The 16,541-nt window shown below is 39.5% G+C and overlaps 1 protein-coding gene and 1 long non-coding RNA gene across 3 annotated transcripts in view; one reads left to right on the forward strand and one right to left on the reverse strand.

Moving 5' to 3' along the window:
- Nucleotides 1-16,541, forward strand: part of trabd2b (TraB domain containing 2B) — a 77,990-nt gene that overhangs the window by 23,114 nt on the left and 38,335 nt on the right. The window lies entirely within an intron of this gene.
- The window catches only part of LOC129414716 (uncharacterized), a 53,636-nt gene that overhangs the window by 1,639 nt on the left and 35,456 nt on the right, over nucleotides 1-16,541 (reverse strand). The gene's annotated exons all lie outside the window — the stretch shown is intronic.

Consider the following 16,541-nt stretch of genomic DNA (forward strand, 5'->3'; position numbering starts at 1 on the left):
AATATCGAAAAATATTTAAACTCTTTGGTTATTTTTTTGTGCGATGCTAATGGTCTAATCAGATTCAATGGATTGTGCTAAGCTATGCTAAAAGTGCTAGCGCCAGACCGGAAATCAGCTGAATGGATTTCAAAACGTAAGAATCAAATGTTTAACTCTAGGGGAGCTGGAAAATGAGCATATTTTAAAAAAAGTGTAATGTCCCTTTAAAACACACACACACACAAACACACACACACACACACACACACATATTAAACTTTCAATGCATCTTTCCCATAACATACTCCTCCAAATCCTCTGAGAGAAATCCTCAACACACCCTCACTTTATAAATACAATGTAATTGCTAATAATTGCTAAATGGACATCCTGAAGGTACGTCAGTGCATAATGGAAATGAAGAAAAACAGAAAGATGGAGCGCAGGGACATGATAGAGTAACATCTCACATTCCTCCTGCCGTGAGCTGGACGCAGAGAAAGAGAGAGAGGTGGGGGACACGTAGGCCTATTCAGATAGCATAGTTTGGCTTGGCAGCTAAAAGCCTGTGTGTAAGCAGTCTGGGTAATTGGTTTCTGATGCCCTTGTCAGACCACCTGCCCGCGGGGTAGAGAAAGAAAATGAGACTTGCATTACAGCATCTTAATCCCGCCAATCAAACCTCTGACCCCTCCCCTATAGTTCCCCCTCATACACTAGTTTCATCCTATGGGTATCTTGTGACGAGAATAGGTCTATTAAGATTCGATCTTCCCTAAGCAGGTTGCCAGCACATGTCTGAGATGTACAAGGCAACTTTGTTTAATGTGAAAAATATGGCACTTGCTCATGCCAGAGAATATTTTTCCGTGTTATTCGCTTGACAAATCCTTTCTACTTCAAATCTATACATCACGTTTGGGTTAAGCGTGTTCTTCACATTATCTGCTTGGTGTAAATGGCTGTTCAAAGCCGGAGAGACTGAACACCGCTTGCCAAAAGCTTAAGAGATGGCGAATGAGACATGAGTGAACATTTACTGTAAGTGTGCGTATAACAGGCACCCTCCAGACGTTTTAGCTCATCTTTTATGCCGGCCAACTCAAGCACATGGTGTCGGTGTGAATGGTTTTTTAATGCCTGCTAACAGGAGTGGTATTTAGCACGGCGGAGAACTGGAAGAGGGAGTATCGATGGAGCCGCTACGGTATTTCCACCCATCTCTGTCTGAGCTAAACACATCAGCTTTTCCTGTTACCCCTTTAATCCAGAGCGCTACATGCATACTGGATTTGGTTAGACCCACGCATAAAGCCCAAAAAAAAGACCTTGAGAGAAGTTCAATTAATAATCTGTTATTGCTGGAAAAATTCCTGGCTATGTTGAGGAATTAGCTAAATGTTTGAAAACATGGGTGTGGAGGTAAAACGTTGTTGTGATTTCAGCGAGTCTGTGTTATTATAGCGCCCCGATTGGCTCGACAGCTGAAGCAATTACAGATTTTCGTGCTTTTGGGTCCAAGGTTTACATATTTTAGAGCATTTGACTTGAGCCCCGAGATGACCTCAACAGCTCAGCACACACAAACATCTCAGTGTGTTTGTATATATGTGTGCTTTAGTCTCTCTCTGTGTGTCAGCGGCTCTGTACACATCCAACACCAGTAGCTTCAGTTGTAAATTACTGAGAATACAAAAAAGAATTTGTAACCCCAGCTGTCACCATGGTTATACACTTAGATAAAGTACAGTACGCCTTTGCACCTAAAGACATATTATTAGGCACTTTTTATACAGATATTTTGGAAAAACACAGAAAATCAACAATGATTTGTCCGGAGACCGTTTGATTTTACTACCATTGATTTTCCGAAATCTGTACGTTAACTTCTTGTTGCAATGACACGCATCTCACTAGCCACGGCCCTTACGACATTGTTTCCGCCTTTTGTTCATCACGTGTTTTGTCAAAATAAGTGCCTGCTGCACACGCGTCAAAACTGTTTATGATAAAAGAGACGCTCGCGTTCACAAAATACACGCAAAATACTCCCTTAACAGTAAACTCTGATTGCGCGTGAGATTATGCGAGTATCTGGCAAACATGAGCGTCTGTTTTATCATAAATTACCGTGGCCTGGAAAGGCAAAACTAAATTACAATGGTAAATTACTTATTTACAAGATTAAAAACAAATTTACAAGTTTTTTTAAACAAATTTACACGGTTTTTTTTAACAAATTTACAAGTTTTTTTAAAAAATGTACAATGAGTGAATAAATTTAATTTTTTTAAAACAAATTTACAATGAGCGAACAAAAGTACAACTTTTTAACTAATTTACAATGAGTGAACAAATGTACAAGTTTTTAAACAAATTTACAATGAGCGAACAAAATTACAAGTTACTTTATTTTTAAATGTTTAATATTTAATTGTAATTGTTACAAAGCAGGCTCCCTTTGGACGATTCAGCTTACAAGATCATTTAAAAGTGTTTTGTAGCTCAAGTGGTAGACCATTGCATCAACAGCGCAACAGTTACAGGTTCGACTCTCAGGGAACGCACATATTGATAAGTCATTTTGCCCAAAATGGATAAATGTAAGCCAATATGTGCACACCTGTGACAGCATCAGGTGAATTATTTAATAATAAGCTAACCTGTCCCCCCCCAAAAAAAAATAGTTTAAACAAAGATCTATCTTCCAGTGACTTCTGTGCATGTGTATCTTCCCATAATGGCTTTACCGGCCAATCCCCACCCACTTTATGTTCTTCAGGAGCCGTGACCCCGCTGTGTGGCGGTTCAATGTGACAGCACACCGTATATTGCGAGAAAAGCACACAGGAGCTTGTTAACTTTACTACATCTGACCAGGCCACACGCCCCCCCTTGATCGCTTTGTTTGGAGTGCCATACGTTGTCGGGGGAAACAAGTCCCATCACACTGCTAGAGAATAGCAACGTCTCCCCCCAACCTTAGTGCTGTCCGCGGTAAAACAGCCATCCATCAACCTGTAGAATAGAGGCCTATAGGGGCCCCTCTCAAACCTGCCAAGGGCCGGGGCCGAACTCAGGAGGAAACATCCCTCTCCAAACAAACCTTTCAAGAGGCACCCTGCATCACAGGAGAGAGACAAAGAGGGATGAAAGAGATGTGAGGAGTCATTTGAAACACATTAGCCATGGAGGAAAAGTAGGAGGTAATGGTTTTTCTGTGAAGATAGAAAGCGAGAGACAGACAGAAAGAGAGAGAATCTTTAGTGTACTAATCTGCATCTGGGGACCTGCAGTATAAACTGACTTCTCGTTTTGTTTACTTTGGTCATAAAACTTGAATTCTTGCTGTTGTGTGTACTGTAGATCTCATGGTCAAACGATATTCCCATAGCGCATTGGGTAAGCAAAGCAAAGGTGATGGGTTCGAGCCCAGGGAACATGTATAGCTTGAATGAGATAAAAGCATCTGCCAAATGCGTAAATGTGATCAAACTGTCATTTTTCTCTGTGTTGTGGGTCTGTCATAACTGGTTTAGTTTAGTCTCATCTCCGTATGGGAGAGAAGTTCAGGCTCACCGTTTTTCTGTAAGCGAATCCAAACCGCCTGCTAACCAGGATGCCAAGCCTAACAGGCACTGACAGTCCTACAGAACGTCTGTATATATGTGTGTGTGTTTTGCAATGGCAGGCTGCCCCGTCAAATCTCCATTCGCATTTTTCCATGGAGGCGAGCAGCCCACACGTTTACACTGACAAACCTCTGTTTGGGCTGGTTATCCGCGTGTATCTATTGGCTTGCGGTATTTTGAGCGCTATTACAGTATATCGTGGGAATAGATAACCTTCGACTCAACATGGGAAAACGCTTTGGAGCGCAGATCTGACACACTAGACGTGCTTTAATTCCAAACTCCCGGATTCGCTTTCACTCGCGGATCAGAAGCAGATGAGAGTGGGTGAAAAATGGCGAGAGAAAGGAAGAAAGAAAGAGAGAGAGAGAGACAAAGATGGGGAAAGATAAAGGTTGAGAGGGTCACAGCAGGGTTTGGGAAACAGTCAGTCACCCCCATATGACTGGAATCCACAACATCCCTCAATGATAACCATGTGTCCCGGTCAAAACTAGTCGATTGAACTAAATTAGTTTAAACGGACAGACAGGAGAAGGAAAAGTTATTTCCTCTGAGAAGAGTTCGGTTCAAGGCTGCTTTGCCTCATCGCCAGCACTGGACTGCCCACAAACCAAAGTTTATTATGTGTGTGTTGTGGTCTGGCTAATTTTCACCTTTAACATCTCCTGCAGGCATCGGGTTTGGATCTGATGTCTGGAGCTCATCTTAGCTTCTCAAGGATTCTGGTAGCAGCCGTTTATGGGGCACACAATTCACTGCCTGTACTCCGTGTAAAAAGTCCTTGAAAATTAAGCTTTCCAGACTGTGTTGGTGGTCAATGAGTTCATATTATTGCAGGGATGGTTCTTTTTTACCATCCTTATTATGTTTAAAAGAATCGAAACACACACACACACACACAAAAGAAAGAAGACAAACCACAAGCACTCAACCGAAGCATCTGTGACTAAATGGAACAAGAGCAACGGCTGTATTCAAGCAAGATGGCTGCTATCGTTCTTTCCCAAACACATAAACAAAAACATGTTCCTCTTAACAAAAGCGGTTCGGGCACAGACAGTTTTATTGAGAAATGTATGACAGGTATTTTGATGTGGAAGGTTGAACATAACATATCCAGGAACCAGACCTTACATAGAAACCAAAACAAGACACATCCAGAGTTTCTCAAATGTTTTTTTAAGAGACAAGGCCAGTGTCCGTTTCAATTTTAATACTAATTTCGAAAACCAAAAGTGATTGGGGCTTGAGGTTTGGGCAAAACTTTCTCTGTCTGAGATGTAGACATAGAGACAAAGGCGCACATGCCCTTATTACACAAAAGACATAGCCAGTGTCATAGTAGTTTAGATTCACTGTGTTTCAGTATAATAGTAAGATATACTGAGATGTTAAACAACCAGGGGGCATAGACAACCCAGACAGCACTGTCCCAGAGAGAGATCTGAATAAGAGATAGTGGTGGGGTCACAAGATGGTCAATATGAAGCACAGTGTTTGAGTGAGAGAAAGCGAAAGAGAGAGGGAGAGAGACTAAACTAAATCAAAACGGATTCGATTTTGCTCAAGGTTTTATCTGCACACCAGCATCCTTTGGATTGGTGACAGAGATCGACCGATATAAGTTTCCCGTTATTTAAGCATTTTCCCATTATCGGATATCGGTTTTGTAATATCGGATTGACCGATAATTGCCGTTTTAAGAATTGCTCGCTGAACGCCATTTCGTCCAGTGATGCGACTTCATTAAAATGACTTTGAGTATAGTTACTTTGCTTTAATTAATCAACTTATTTAACATAACAGACATTAATGCACAGATAAGATGTGTTATAAATGCTTGATATGCAATGTAAGCAGCTTGGCTAAGAAATAGAGGCGAACTCACAGAGTCACATAAACTGACTAGGGATGTTCACATTGACCGTTTAACCATTAACCGAAGGTAAGAATTTATGACCGATTAACATTATCAGTTAAAATAAAAAATATTTGTTAATACATGGTGTGTGTCGTCATGAGCCGACAGACATTTCGCCACTTTTCTATCTTTAATTTGTGAATGTCCTGTAAATGACACAAATGATTGCTGCCCTGACGGTCTGATAAAGTAATCATTTGTATGAGAAATCATTTGTATGCATGTTTGGAAGCGTGTCCGCGCAAGATGACGCAGTCCATCTCGCGCACATCCGGACAGACGTTCGCTGATGGCCTCTGACCCCAACCATAAACATCTAGCTCTTTTTTTACAAGCGGAGAAAGACGACGCAAAAGCAAAACTTTCTGAAAAGCGTCCTGCTTTAGAAATGACCACTGTGGTAGATGAAACGGAGACAATCTGCCCTTATGATATTAATCCACTGGACCGATCGCATGTTTTTTAATAAGGCAATGTTGCATGAATATCTGATAATGTATGAATCCTGGTTCTGTTGTTGATCTGTCGCTGCTGTTTGCACGTTCAAATTAAATGTTTTGTTTTTACTAGTTCACAGACAACCGTCAACTGTATTTTTACTCAATGACAATTTCATATTAAAATCTTATAAGTTAACGGTTAATGTTAGGTTTAGAAGCTACGGTTGTCGGTCGGGAAAATTAACTGATATGAGCATCCCTAAAACTGACCCATCAAATCCTGTCCCAATAACAATGTAGCTTTACATGAATAAAACAGTCATGAATGAATGCTTGATGGAATTAAAAATGCTGAATTTAATCTTTTTTTTGTTATTTATGCTTATTAGTAGCCTCGTAAAAAGCAAAGAGGAAGTGATTGTTATTATTATAAGGGTTTGTTCAGTTCAGTGTTTTAGTAATTGTGTCAAAAACAATAGTATAACAGTAAATGAAAATCGGTTCAGCATATCGGTTATCGGGGACATAAGCAACCAAATATTTGGTATCGGTTAAAAAAAATGGTCAAGCTCTTGTAGGAAATATCTAAAATTTTAAGTTTTAATCCCCATTGTAAAGAAAGATTTGTTGGTTCAACTTAAAAAATTAAGTTACATGGTTGCATAAATGTTTGAGTTAATTCAACTTAAAAATATTTGTTGTGTCAACTTATATTTTTAAGTAAATTTTAAAGCAACCAGGTAACTTACTTTTTTAAGTTGAACCAACTTTTCTACGATGTAAAAGCATAAACCTTATCAATGTGTCTCGTTAAATATTCATTAAAAGACATGACATTGATCCAGTAGTCTAAAAAGTGTACTGTAAGCTACACTGTCAAAATTAAAGGTAGAAAGCTGTCACTGGCGTGGTACCCTTTTTAAAAGGTCCTAATATGTACCATTTAGTTACAAATATGCATCTTTGAACTGCCAATATGTACCTTTGAAGTACTAATATGCACTTTTGGGTACAAATTTGTACCTTTTTGAAAGGGTACTGTCCCAGTGACAACTTTTGTACCTTTATTTCTGAGAGTGTAGCCATGCTATACATTTCGAAAATCGCACGCTCGCCCTCTCTTACACACCTCTCACATCTGCGACAGGCTTTCGGAATCACGCCTGTTCCCCCAAAGACTTAATCAGCACCATCTATTACAGAAATAGGAGACTCAAAGCCTGCTTAACCCAACAGAGTCCTCTGTGCCCGAACACAGCGGCCTCAAATTTATGAACAAAATCAGAGAGGAAAGAGAGAAAGACTAGTAGTGCGGAGTCAAATAAAAGAGCTCCATTGTATGCATTCCCATGAGGCCTCAGTGCTGCCCTAATGTGATGGGAGGCTGTGTTGTCCAGAGCAGGAAAAAGACGACTCATTGAATTAAATCAGCTGAGATCAGCCTGGCGGCACCGCTGGATTTACTGCTCACAGCTGCTGCAAAGAAAAGTACCGTTTAGTGCGACCGCAAAACTACCTTCGTCCTCACCTGCTCCATCACAGGCTATCAAACCTTATTAAAGGGATTGATGTACATTAATGATACTATATCCCGCAAGAATAAATCAACCTGAGACAAAAAAAGTGAAAATGTTATATGCTTTTTTCAGTCTTTTATAATTTTGCTTGTTAAAGGGACACTCCACGTTTTTTGAAAATAGGCTCATTTTCCAGCTCCCCTAGAGTTAAACAACTGATTTTTACCTTTTACCGTACCATGGCTGCAGCAGGCGCAATGATATTACGCAGTGCCCGAAAAATAGTCCCCTTGGCAATAGCAGGAGTATAGTCCTAGTCATATCAGCCTAGAAAATAGCAACTTTTAATTTACCGTCGGTCTTAGTATACAATGTAACTACAGAAGATTTAGAAGTTTCAAATTGAAAAAATATCAAAACTCTGTGGTCATTTTTGAGGGTGATGCTAATGGTCTAATCAGATTCAATGGATTATGCTAAGCTATGCTAAAAGTGGTACCTAATCAAATGTTTAACTCTAGGGAGCTGGAAAATAAGCATATGTGACCAGTCACGGAAACTAGGGACACAAGTCGGCAGCGCAAGTTTCGAGATAATGAGCAACAAAGTGTTTATTTTCAAAATTTGTGATTTTCGTTTTATTGCAGAATCTGTTAGTTGAGATCATGAAGAAGCCTCTTCATGTTTGAGATAGCAGTTTTTGTATATTTAAAAGCGTACATTTTGCGGTTGAAATAGGCTTGTTTTTCCGGAGATTCTAGCGTGCAGCGGGGGGCGTCATTGTCTGTGTGTATTTACATACTGTATAAGCAGCTTGGTTTTCGCCCCCGCCCCCAAAGGGAACAGCGTGACTACTAAAATAAGGATAGTTTGCCCAAAAATGAAAATAATGTAAGCAATGACTTACCCTTATGTCGTTCTAAACTCAAAAGACCTCCGTTCATCTTCGGAAAACAGTTTAGGATGTTTTAACGTTAGATTTAGTCCGAGAGCTTTATGTCTCCTCCATTTAAACTCTATGTACCGTTTCCATGTCCAGAAAGGTAATAAAAACATCATCAAAGTAGTCCATGTGACATCAGTTGGTCAGTAAGAATGTGTTAAAGCATCGAGAATACAGTTTGGTCCAAAAATAGCAAGAATTACAACATTATTCAGCATTGTCTTCTCTTCCGGCTCGAGCGTGAAGTCACGTGACTGTAGTTCCGTGTCACTGACTTTATGCGGCGCCGCAGTCGGATGATGTCAAAGTACCGCGAGATCTCTTTAAGAAATCTTATGGAGTAGTTTAATTCGACTCGCTCTCGCGGTACTTTGACGTCACTTCTTGCATCACAACATGAAGACTTACACATACACAAAAAGTCACATAGACATTGTTGAATACGTTATATAATTGGCAACATGTTTTGTCTATCAATATTTTCAATGAAGTCATTGGCTGCTGGAGGAACGAGCGAGCGATTGGTTTCATTAAAGTGTAATATATGCTGTTGAGAACGGGTTGTTTTTCCCGAGATTCTAGCGTGCAGCGGGGGGCGCGGTCATTGTCTGTTTATTTACATGCAGCGGCGTTTGATACTTTAGTTATGGACCCGCCCCCCAAGGGAACAGCGTGGCTACTTAAGCAGCACTCTGACAGGCTCAATCTGATATCATTGATATCACAGTGCAAACTTCGGAAATGATAACATCCACAAAGACACCGACAAAGAGAGGTGTGCCCGAACAACTTATTTCATTGGAGGGAACAAGATCTGCAAGAACAGTTTTCTGTTTCTTATGGGGTGAGTTTCCATAAACATTAAAGTTTGTTGTTTTTTGTTCATTGTAAGAACACGTACACGTAGACCTTCACATTTATTATTGCAATTGTTATTAGCTAGCTCAGGTTTCGATTGCCAAAACCCAAAGTTGTTGTTAACTCAGGACTGTGGTTTCGATTGCCAAAACCCGTATTGTTATTAGATAGCTCAGGACTGTGGTTTCGATTGTCCCCATTACTATAATGAGCTTTTAGATGGCAATATGAGCATCTGCTATTAATTTGAATAATGCCTGAATTGACCGATGTTAATGACTTAGCTCACGTATGAAGTATGTGTAGCCGTTAAATGTGCATTATAAGTCAAAACTTAAAATATTTTTACGTTTTTTTTAATCAGACTTAAACCAGCTCTAACCACAAACTTTTACAGTGAATTAACAGTAAAAGGTATTGGTCATGGGGGAGCTTTACAGAGGGTATGGCTTATCTCAATGAGATGTAAATGAGCCCTATTGTCCCTCCCAGCAGCTGAGAGGGGTGAAAAAGCACAAACTTTAAAAGCCGTTTTCTCAGCATTAAGAATTTTGGAGTGCCTACCTTCAAATGGCCACAACTTCTCCAATTCTTATCAGATTTCCATGTGTTACATATCGATGGAAAGCTTAGAATCTGCACTTTCAGGATCTGTGAATAACTCAAAATGTCCCAGATCCGACTTGTGTCCCTACTTTCCGTGACTGGTCACATATTTTCAAAAAAAGTGGAGTGTCCCTTTAAGGGGCAAGCATGACTATTACTGTTGTTCATGACTAGAGATTTGAATAAACCCTTAAATTTACATTTAGTCTTTTAGTAGATGCTTTTATCCAAAGTAACTGAGAGCGCATTTAACAATTTGTCTAAGCAGCCAACAATAAGTTTAGTCTACAAAGCTACAATGGAGCTCCTTAGCCAACAGTGTGACATTTTGATAGGCAACATAACATTTTCGTCCATGCTGTTTGTGGCATGGACCTAATTTATAAGTTCAAATCAAGTGACTTGTTGGAAAGAGGTGTGCTGTTACTTTTAAAGCAATCAAACTTTAATTTTATTTATAAAATGAGCCAGAAATAATATATGCTTTGAAAAGAGACCTTGTATGAAGTAAACCGTACACTGTCCAAATAAATTGTCAAAATATATACCCCACTGTCACTGGGGCCTTTCAAAAAGTACTGCTTTGCTTCTAAAGAGTTCATATTAGTAACTCAAAGGTACATAATGGTACCAAATGTATACATATTTATGCCTAATAGAACATATTAGGTGCTTTTTGGAGGATACTTTCTCAGTGACAGTTGGGGTACATATTTTGACCATTTTCCCCTAAAAATACACACTCTAAAAATGACTGGGTTATTTTTTACCCATGTTGGGTAAATATTGGACAAAACACATGCTGGGTTAAAAATGGCACAATGCTCGGTTAAATATGACCCAATTGTGGGTTGTTGTTATGCAAACATATAATAACCCAACAGTTGGGTTAAAACAACCCAGCATTGGGTACATTTTAACCCAGCGGTGTGTTCTGTCCAATATTTATTAAGTGCAATAATTATAAAAAACAATAACGAAACCCCATCCCTAACCCCAACGTCACAGGGGCGTATTTAAATAAACAGTAAATCTGAAATTTACATGAACCAAGATTAATAAATTCTATACACTCTCAAAAAATAAGGTACAAAGCTGTCACTGAGGCCGTATCCCTTCAAAAACTACACTTTTGTACCTAAAGGGTGCATATTGGTACTTCAAAGGTGCATACAGTACTAGCACATCAAAGGTACATATTGGTACCTAACAGGTATATAATGGTACATATTAGGACCTTTTTAAAGGGTGCTACTATCCCAGTGACAGCTTTTGTACCTTATTTTCTAACAGTGTAGAAGTATTATTTATTCTTACTTCATGTTAGCTAATGCATTAAAGGGATAGTTCGGCCAAAAATTATATTAAACCCACGATTTACTTACCCCGAAGCCGTCCGAGATGCATATGTCCACCATTTTTCAGACGACATTTTCAGTTATTTTAAAAAATGTTTTAGATCTTTCAGTTAATCAAATATAAAGTTATGGGGTCCACGACCTTCAAGTCCAAAAAATGTGCATCCATCCTTCACAAAACAAATCCAAACGGCTCCACGATGACAAACAAAGGTCTTCCGAGGGCAATCCGCACAGTTTCGCTGCAGAAATATCCACATTTAAAACTTCATAAACGTAAATAACTCGCATCCGGTAATGCCGCCATCTTGGTCGCGTCCGCATTCAAGATCAGAGCTTTACGCAGCGTACGGAGGTTACTCTGCTGCTGCTCTGTACCCCCGCCCTCCGAATTTGTCATACGTCACTAAGAAAAGTGCGTACACTACGCTAATACTCTCTCCTGAATACAGAGGAGTCTAAGATGGCGGCGCTACCGGAAGGTAGCCATTTTAGCCCATAAAGTCTTAAATATGGATATTTCTACAACAACACCACACGGATTACCCTCAGAAGCCCGTTTGGATTTATTTTGTGAAGGATGGATGCACATTTTTTGGACTTGAAAGTCGTGGACCCCGTAACTTCACATTTAAAGGGATAGTTCGGCCAAAAACGATATTAAACCCATGATTTACTCACTCCCAAGCTGTCCGAGTTGCATATGTCCATCGTTTTTCAGACAAACACATTTTCGGATATTTTAGAAAATATTTTAGATATTTCTGTTCATTAAATGTTATGTTACGGGGTCCAGCAATAGTCCACGACCTTCAAGTCCAAAAAAGTGCGTCCATCCTTCACAAATTAAATCCAAACGGCTCCAGGATGATAAACAAAGGTCTTCTGTGGGTAATCCGTGCGGTGTTTTTGTAGAAATATCCATATTTAAAATGTTATTAACTTTATAAACTAGCTTCCGGTAGCGCCGCCATCTTAGACTCAGGAGAGAGGATTAGCGTAGTGTACGCACTTTTCTTAGTGACGTATGACAAATTCGGAGGGCGGGGGCACCGAGCAGCAGCAGAGAAACTCTGTACGCTGCGTAAGCTCTCATCCTGAATGCGCATCACTCCAAAATGGCAGCGCTACCGGAAGCTAGTTTATAAAGTTAATAACATTTTAAATATGGATATCTCCACAAAAACACCGCACGGACCACCCACAGAAGACCTTTGTTTATCATCCTGGAGCCGTTTGGATTTAATTTGTGAAGGATGGACGCACTTTTTTGGACTTGAAGGTCGTGGACTATTGCTGGACCCCGTAACATAACATTTAATGAACAGAAATATCTAAAATATTTTCTAAAATATCCGAAAATGTGTTTGTCTGAAAAACGATGGACATATGCAACTCGGACAGCTTGGGGGTGAGTAAATCATGGTTTTAATATCGTTTTTGGCCGAACTATCCCTTTAATTAACTGAAAGATCTAAAACATTTTCTAAAATATCTGAAAATGTCATCGTCTGAAAAATGATGGACATATGCATCTCGGACGGCTTCGGGGTGAGTAAATCATGGGTTTAATATAATTTTTGGCCGAACTATCCCTTTAACTATTGTTAACAAATGCAACCTTAAAGTGTTACCAATATTTCCACTCAAATCTGTATGATTTTACTGTACGAAGTCGGCAAATCGCATTAAATCTTCATTTTAACAGGAAAAACCAAGCACATCAGTTACTCCGAAAGCTCCACATCATGTGTGGTTTCCCTGTTAAACATTTGAATAACTTCATGACTTCAATAGAAAATCAAGATTTAACTCAAAACAGTCTAGCACGCTGTTTCAGCTCCAGTAAGTCTGTTTTCATTACGCTGTGGGTATCATGCAAGCTATACTTTTATATTTTGCTCCTAAATATTGATGCATTGATCACACAAAGCGATGTGCAAAATCAGTGCAGTCCCATTTACCATTTGAAGTGTGTAAAGTTGTGCGTGTTGCTATGGTGTCAGCTACTCTTTGGTTTCATTGGTTAAAATAAAGCGCAATACTTTCCCTTCCCTTGCTGTTCCATAACATCAGCATTGCTCTAAACTTGAATCTGCTATTTATTTTTTCTGAAGGTTTTCCAAGTAATAAACCGCGTTGCCATCCAGAAAACAGGTGTTTGCGTAAATTAGCACATATTTAATATTTTTGTAGGCCGTGTTTGCATGTGTGTGTGTCAAAATCAATGATTCACTTTACCTGTTTAAAATATCTCTATTAATACTTAACCTTAAATGAGTTAGTATCTTTGTCATTACAAAAAAAAACAATCTTTTATTGCGTGTATGCCTATGTGTCAGTTTCCAGGGATTTAGTTAGCCATAAAAGAGATTGGTTTGTGATTGGTTGTTGGCAAAAGTTGGAAAAGAGGATTGCTTGTGATTGGTTGCTGGCAGTAACAGGAGCTAAGGTTGGTTTGCGATTGGTTGTTGGCAGTAGTCTGAGGAAAGAAATTGTTTGTGATTGGTTGCAGGCCCATCGACAAAAAACACAATCTGCATTTCTAACAGAAACCCAAATCCCAGATTTCTGTTTTGCCAAACGCTGCACATTATTAAAGGTCTAATGAAATAATAAAGTGTTTGTTTTTCAAAGCACACGGCCGCAAATGAAACACACTCGCACACTAACAGATACCGAATGAAGCAAACCAAATACTGTTGTGTAATTTCAGCAAAATATGCAAGGTTGCCAAGTGCGTGTGTTACTACTGGAAAGCAAACAAACACACATACACGAACCACCATAAAAGCACAAAACAACAATAAAACATTCATGGAAAATAATTACAGCTGTAACAATATAAGAGAAATGAAATCAGCTTTGAGCACTGCTGGACTACCATGAACTAAACACATCATGTGAATGATATGAAAGCTCCTAATTATGTTAAAAGCACCTATATAGTCCAAACCTGAATTACATGCACGCACGAAACACTGTGTAAATTACATCAGCGCCGCCACCCTGTAGCTTTAAAGAAACACTTCACCCCAAATATACTTGAATGTACAAGCCAGTACGACTATTTCTTTCATAAGGAAAAATTATAAAGAAAATCATAAAAGTAGTCCATACGAAGCTCATTTGTGTATGCGCATATTGAAACGTGGCACGTCAACTTTGGTTCCGACACGTGACAGATCCAATAGCGTTTGGCATCAATAACGGCAAACCAAGCAAAAGATCATAGTGGTTTGGAATAACAGATGGGTTAGTAAATATTGAATACAATTTCCTTTTATAAAACTCTAAACTATATATATATATCATTAATACACATACACTCAAATACAAATACATTTGTGACACGCTAATAAAGAATAAAATGAAGCAATTCCTGCCATTTTGGAAGCACCCCGATGGCTCATTTACAAATTGGCTCTGTGCTCACCTGCAAAGCATTCTTGAAAAGCAATGAACCTCTCTCTGGTTTGGAAAGGTGGGGATGGCCGATAGACAAAAAGAGACGGGAAAAATGAGAAAAAGGATAGAGTAAGAAAGAACTTTGCATCCCACTTTTTAATTAAGACCAGCACACAGTAAAGCAGACGCTGTGTGTGTGTGTCTGTGTGCAGTTGTGTGTCTGTCTGCCTGACTCCATCCTTTGGCACTCTCTCTTTTCCTCTCATTCATCCTGTCGTCTGTCTGTCTGTCTGTCTATGCTTTATCCCTCTTTCCATTTTGCCATTTTCCGCTCTCTTAGTCCCATGCACAGATCGAGATAAGGATCCGGCCATCTGTAGACTGTGCTGTAAGAAACAGAAGCACTGTTTGTGTGTATGTGAGCGTGTATATCTGTTTCAGTGTGTGTGTGTGTGTGTGTGTGTGTGTAAGGGAGTATGAGTAAATCTGTTTTGGTAAGCAACAATCAGAGAGTTTAAGTTCTCAGTGCTCCTAAAACATTGGCTGTGAGTCCACATCTTCATCTGCTTCTAATTCACACTCTTTCGTCTCAGCTCCCCCTTCACCCGTTCCGTGTAGATGGGTGTGGAGGAAAGGAAGGGACCTGACATGATGCATTCGGATGATCTGAGGGAGGGCTGGGCGTATGGCAGGGCGCCCCGAGCCAACTTGCACCTCGCCCGTCACACATACCGTTGAGGTATATTGGTGACGACATCTGAAATGTTTTTCGTATTATGATTATATTATATTTATTCCTATACTTAATCCTATACTTAACTTTTTGCATCCGTCTAATTGTTTATTTCTTTCTACACTGTAAAAATTCCTTGTTGCTCTTAAATGTGTTAGTTTAAACAACTTGAATTAATAAGTCATTTCAACTTTTTTGATTCGTTAAAAGTTGCAAATAAATTATAAAAATAATGTAAATAAATATATATTTTTTTAATTTATAGCAAATTCTCACTAGTCAAGAAAGTTATAATGACTTGTTAATTTTAGTAAGTTTAAAACTTAACAAAGTTAACTGAGAAAAAGCTAAATGTGACACAAAAAATATATCGCTCCATTCTTACATTTCCAAAATAACGGCCACTTTGTGAAATGACAGCATTTCCATAAATCTCCCTTATAATGCTGCATTTACACCAGCCGCGGTAGAGGCATGAAGCGCGAGTGATTTCAATGTTAAGCCAATGCGAAGACGCGTTGACGCGCGTTTGGAGGTCTCGCGGCGCGGATGAGGCGTGGAAAGCGCTGTTCCGCCTCTTTCGCGTGGCTAGTTCGCACGAATGGTGGGAACTGAACGCCTGGCGCAAATGGTGGTTTTGGGGCATTTTGCGTTTGATGCGAATTTGCGGCTGACACCCGAGTTGAACAATTTTAACAGAGGTTAACGCGTGGCGAAATTATCAGGAGCCTGTTTGCTGCTGTGGCGGCAGCCCCGCCCGCAGTCACTCATTCAAACTGAAGGCTTGATATTGTTCGTAAGCAGTCACCCGGAGCTATATGACACAAGTTCTTATTTCTATAGAGACAGGAATAAAAAGGACCTCGCTTGGAAGAGTGTCAGTGAGGACATCGAGAACCTGGTAAGTTGTAATACACATTTCACTTTTGAGTCATGTGATGTTTATCGGCAGAACCCGCTTAATCTCAGCTTAATCTCCGCTTAATCTCCTTATCCGTTTATATCCGTTTATATGTCCGTTTATATGTCCGTTTATATCTCCCAGGGGTTTTTCCCTCCTAGGACTTTTTTTATTTCCTCGGCTAAAAACCCAGGTTTTTTTCTCCTAGGGGTTTTTTTAACCCGGGGAGGCAGCCTTCT

This window comes from Misgurnus anguillicaudatus, chromosome 5, assembly GCF_027580225.2.
Source record: "Misgurnus anguillicaudatus chromosome 5, ASM2758022v2, whole genome shotgun sequence".
Lineage (NCBI taxonomy): Eukaryota > Metazoa > Chordata > Actinopteri > Cypriniformes > Cobitidae > Misgurnus > Misgurnus anguillicaudatus.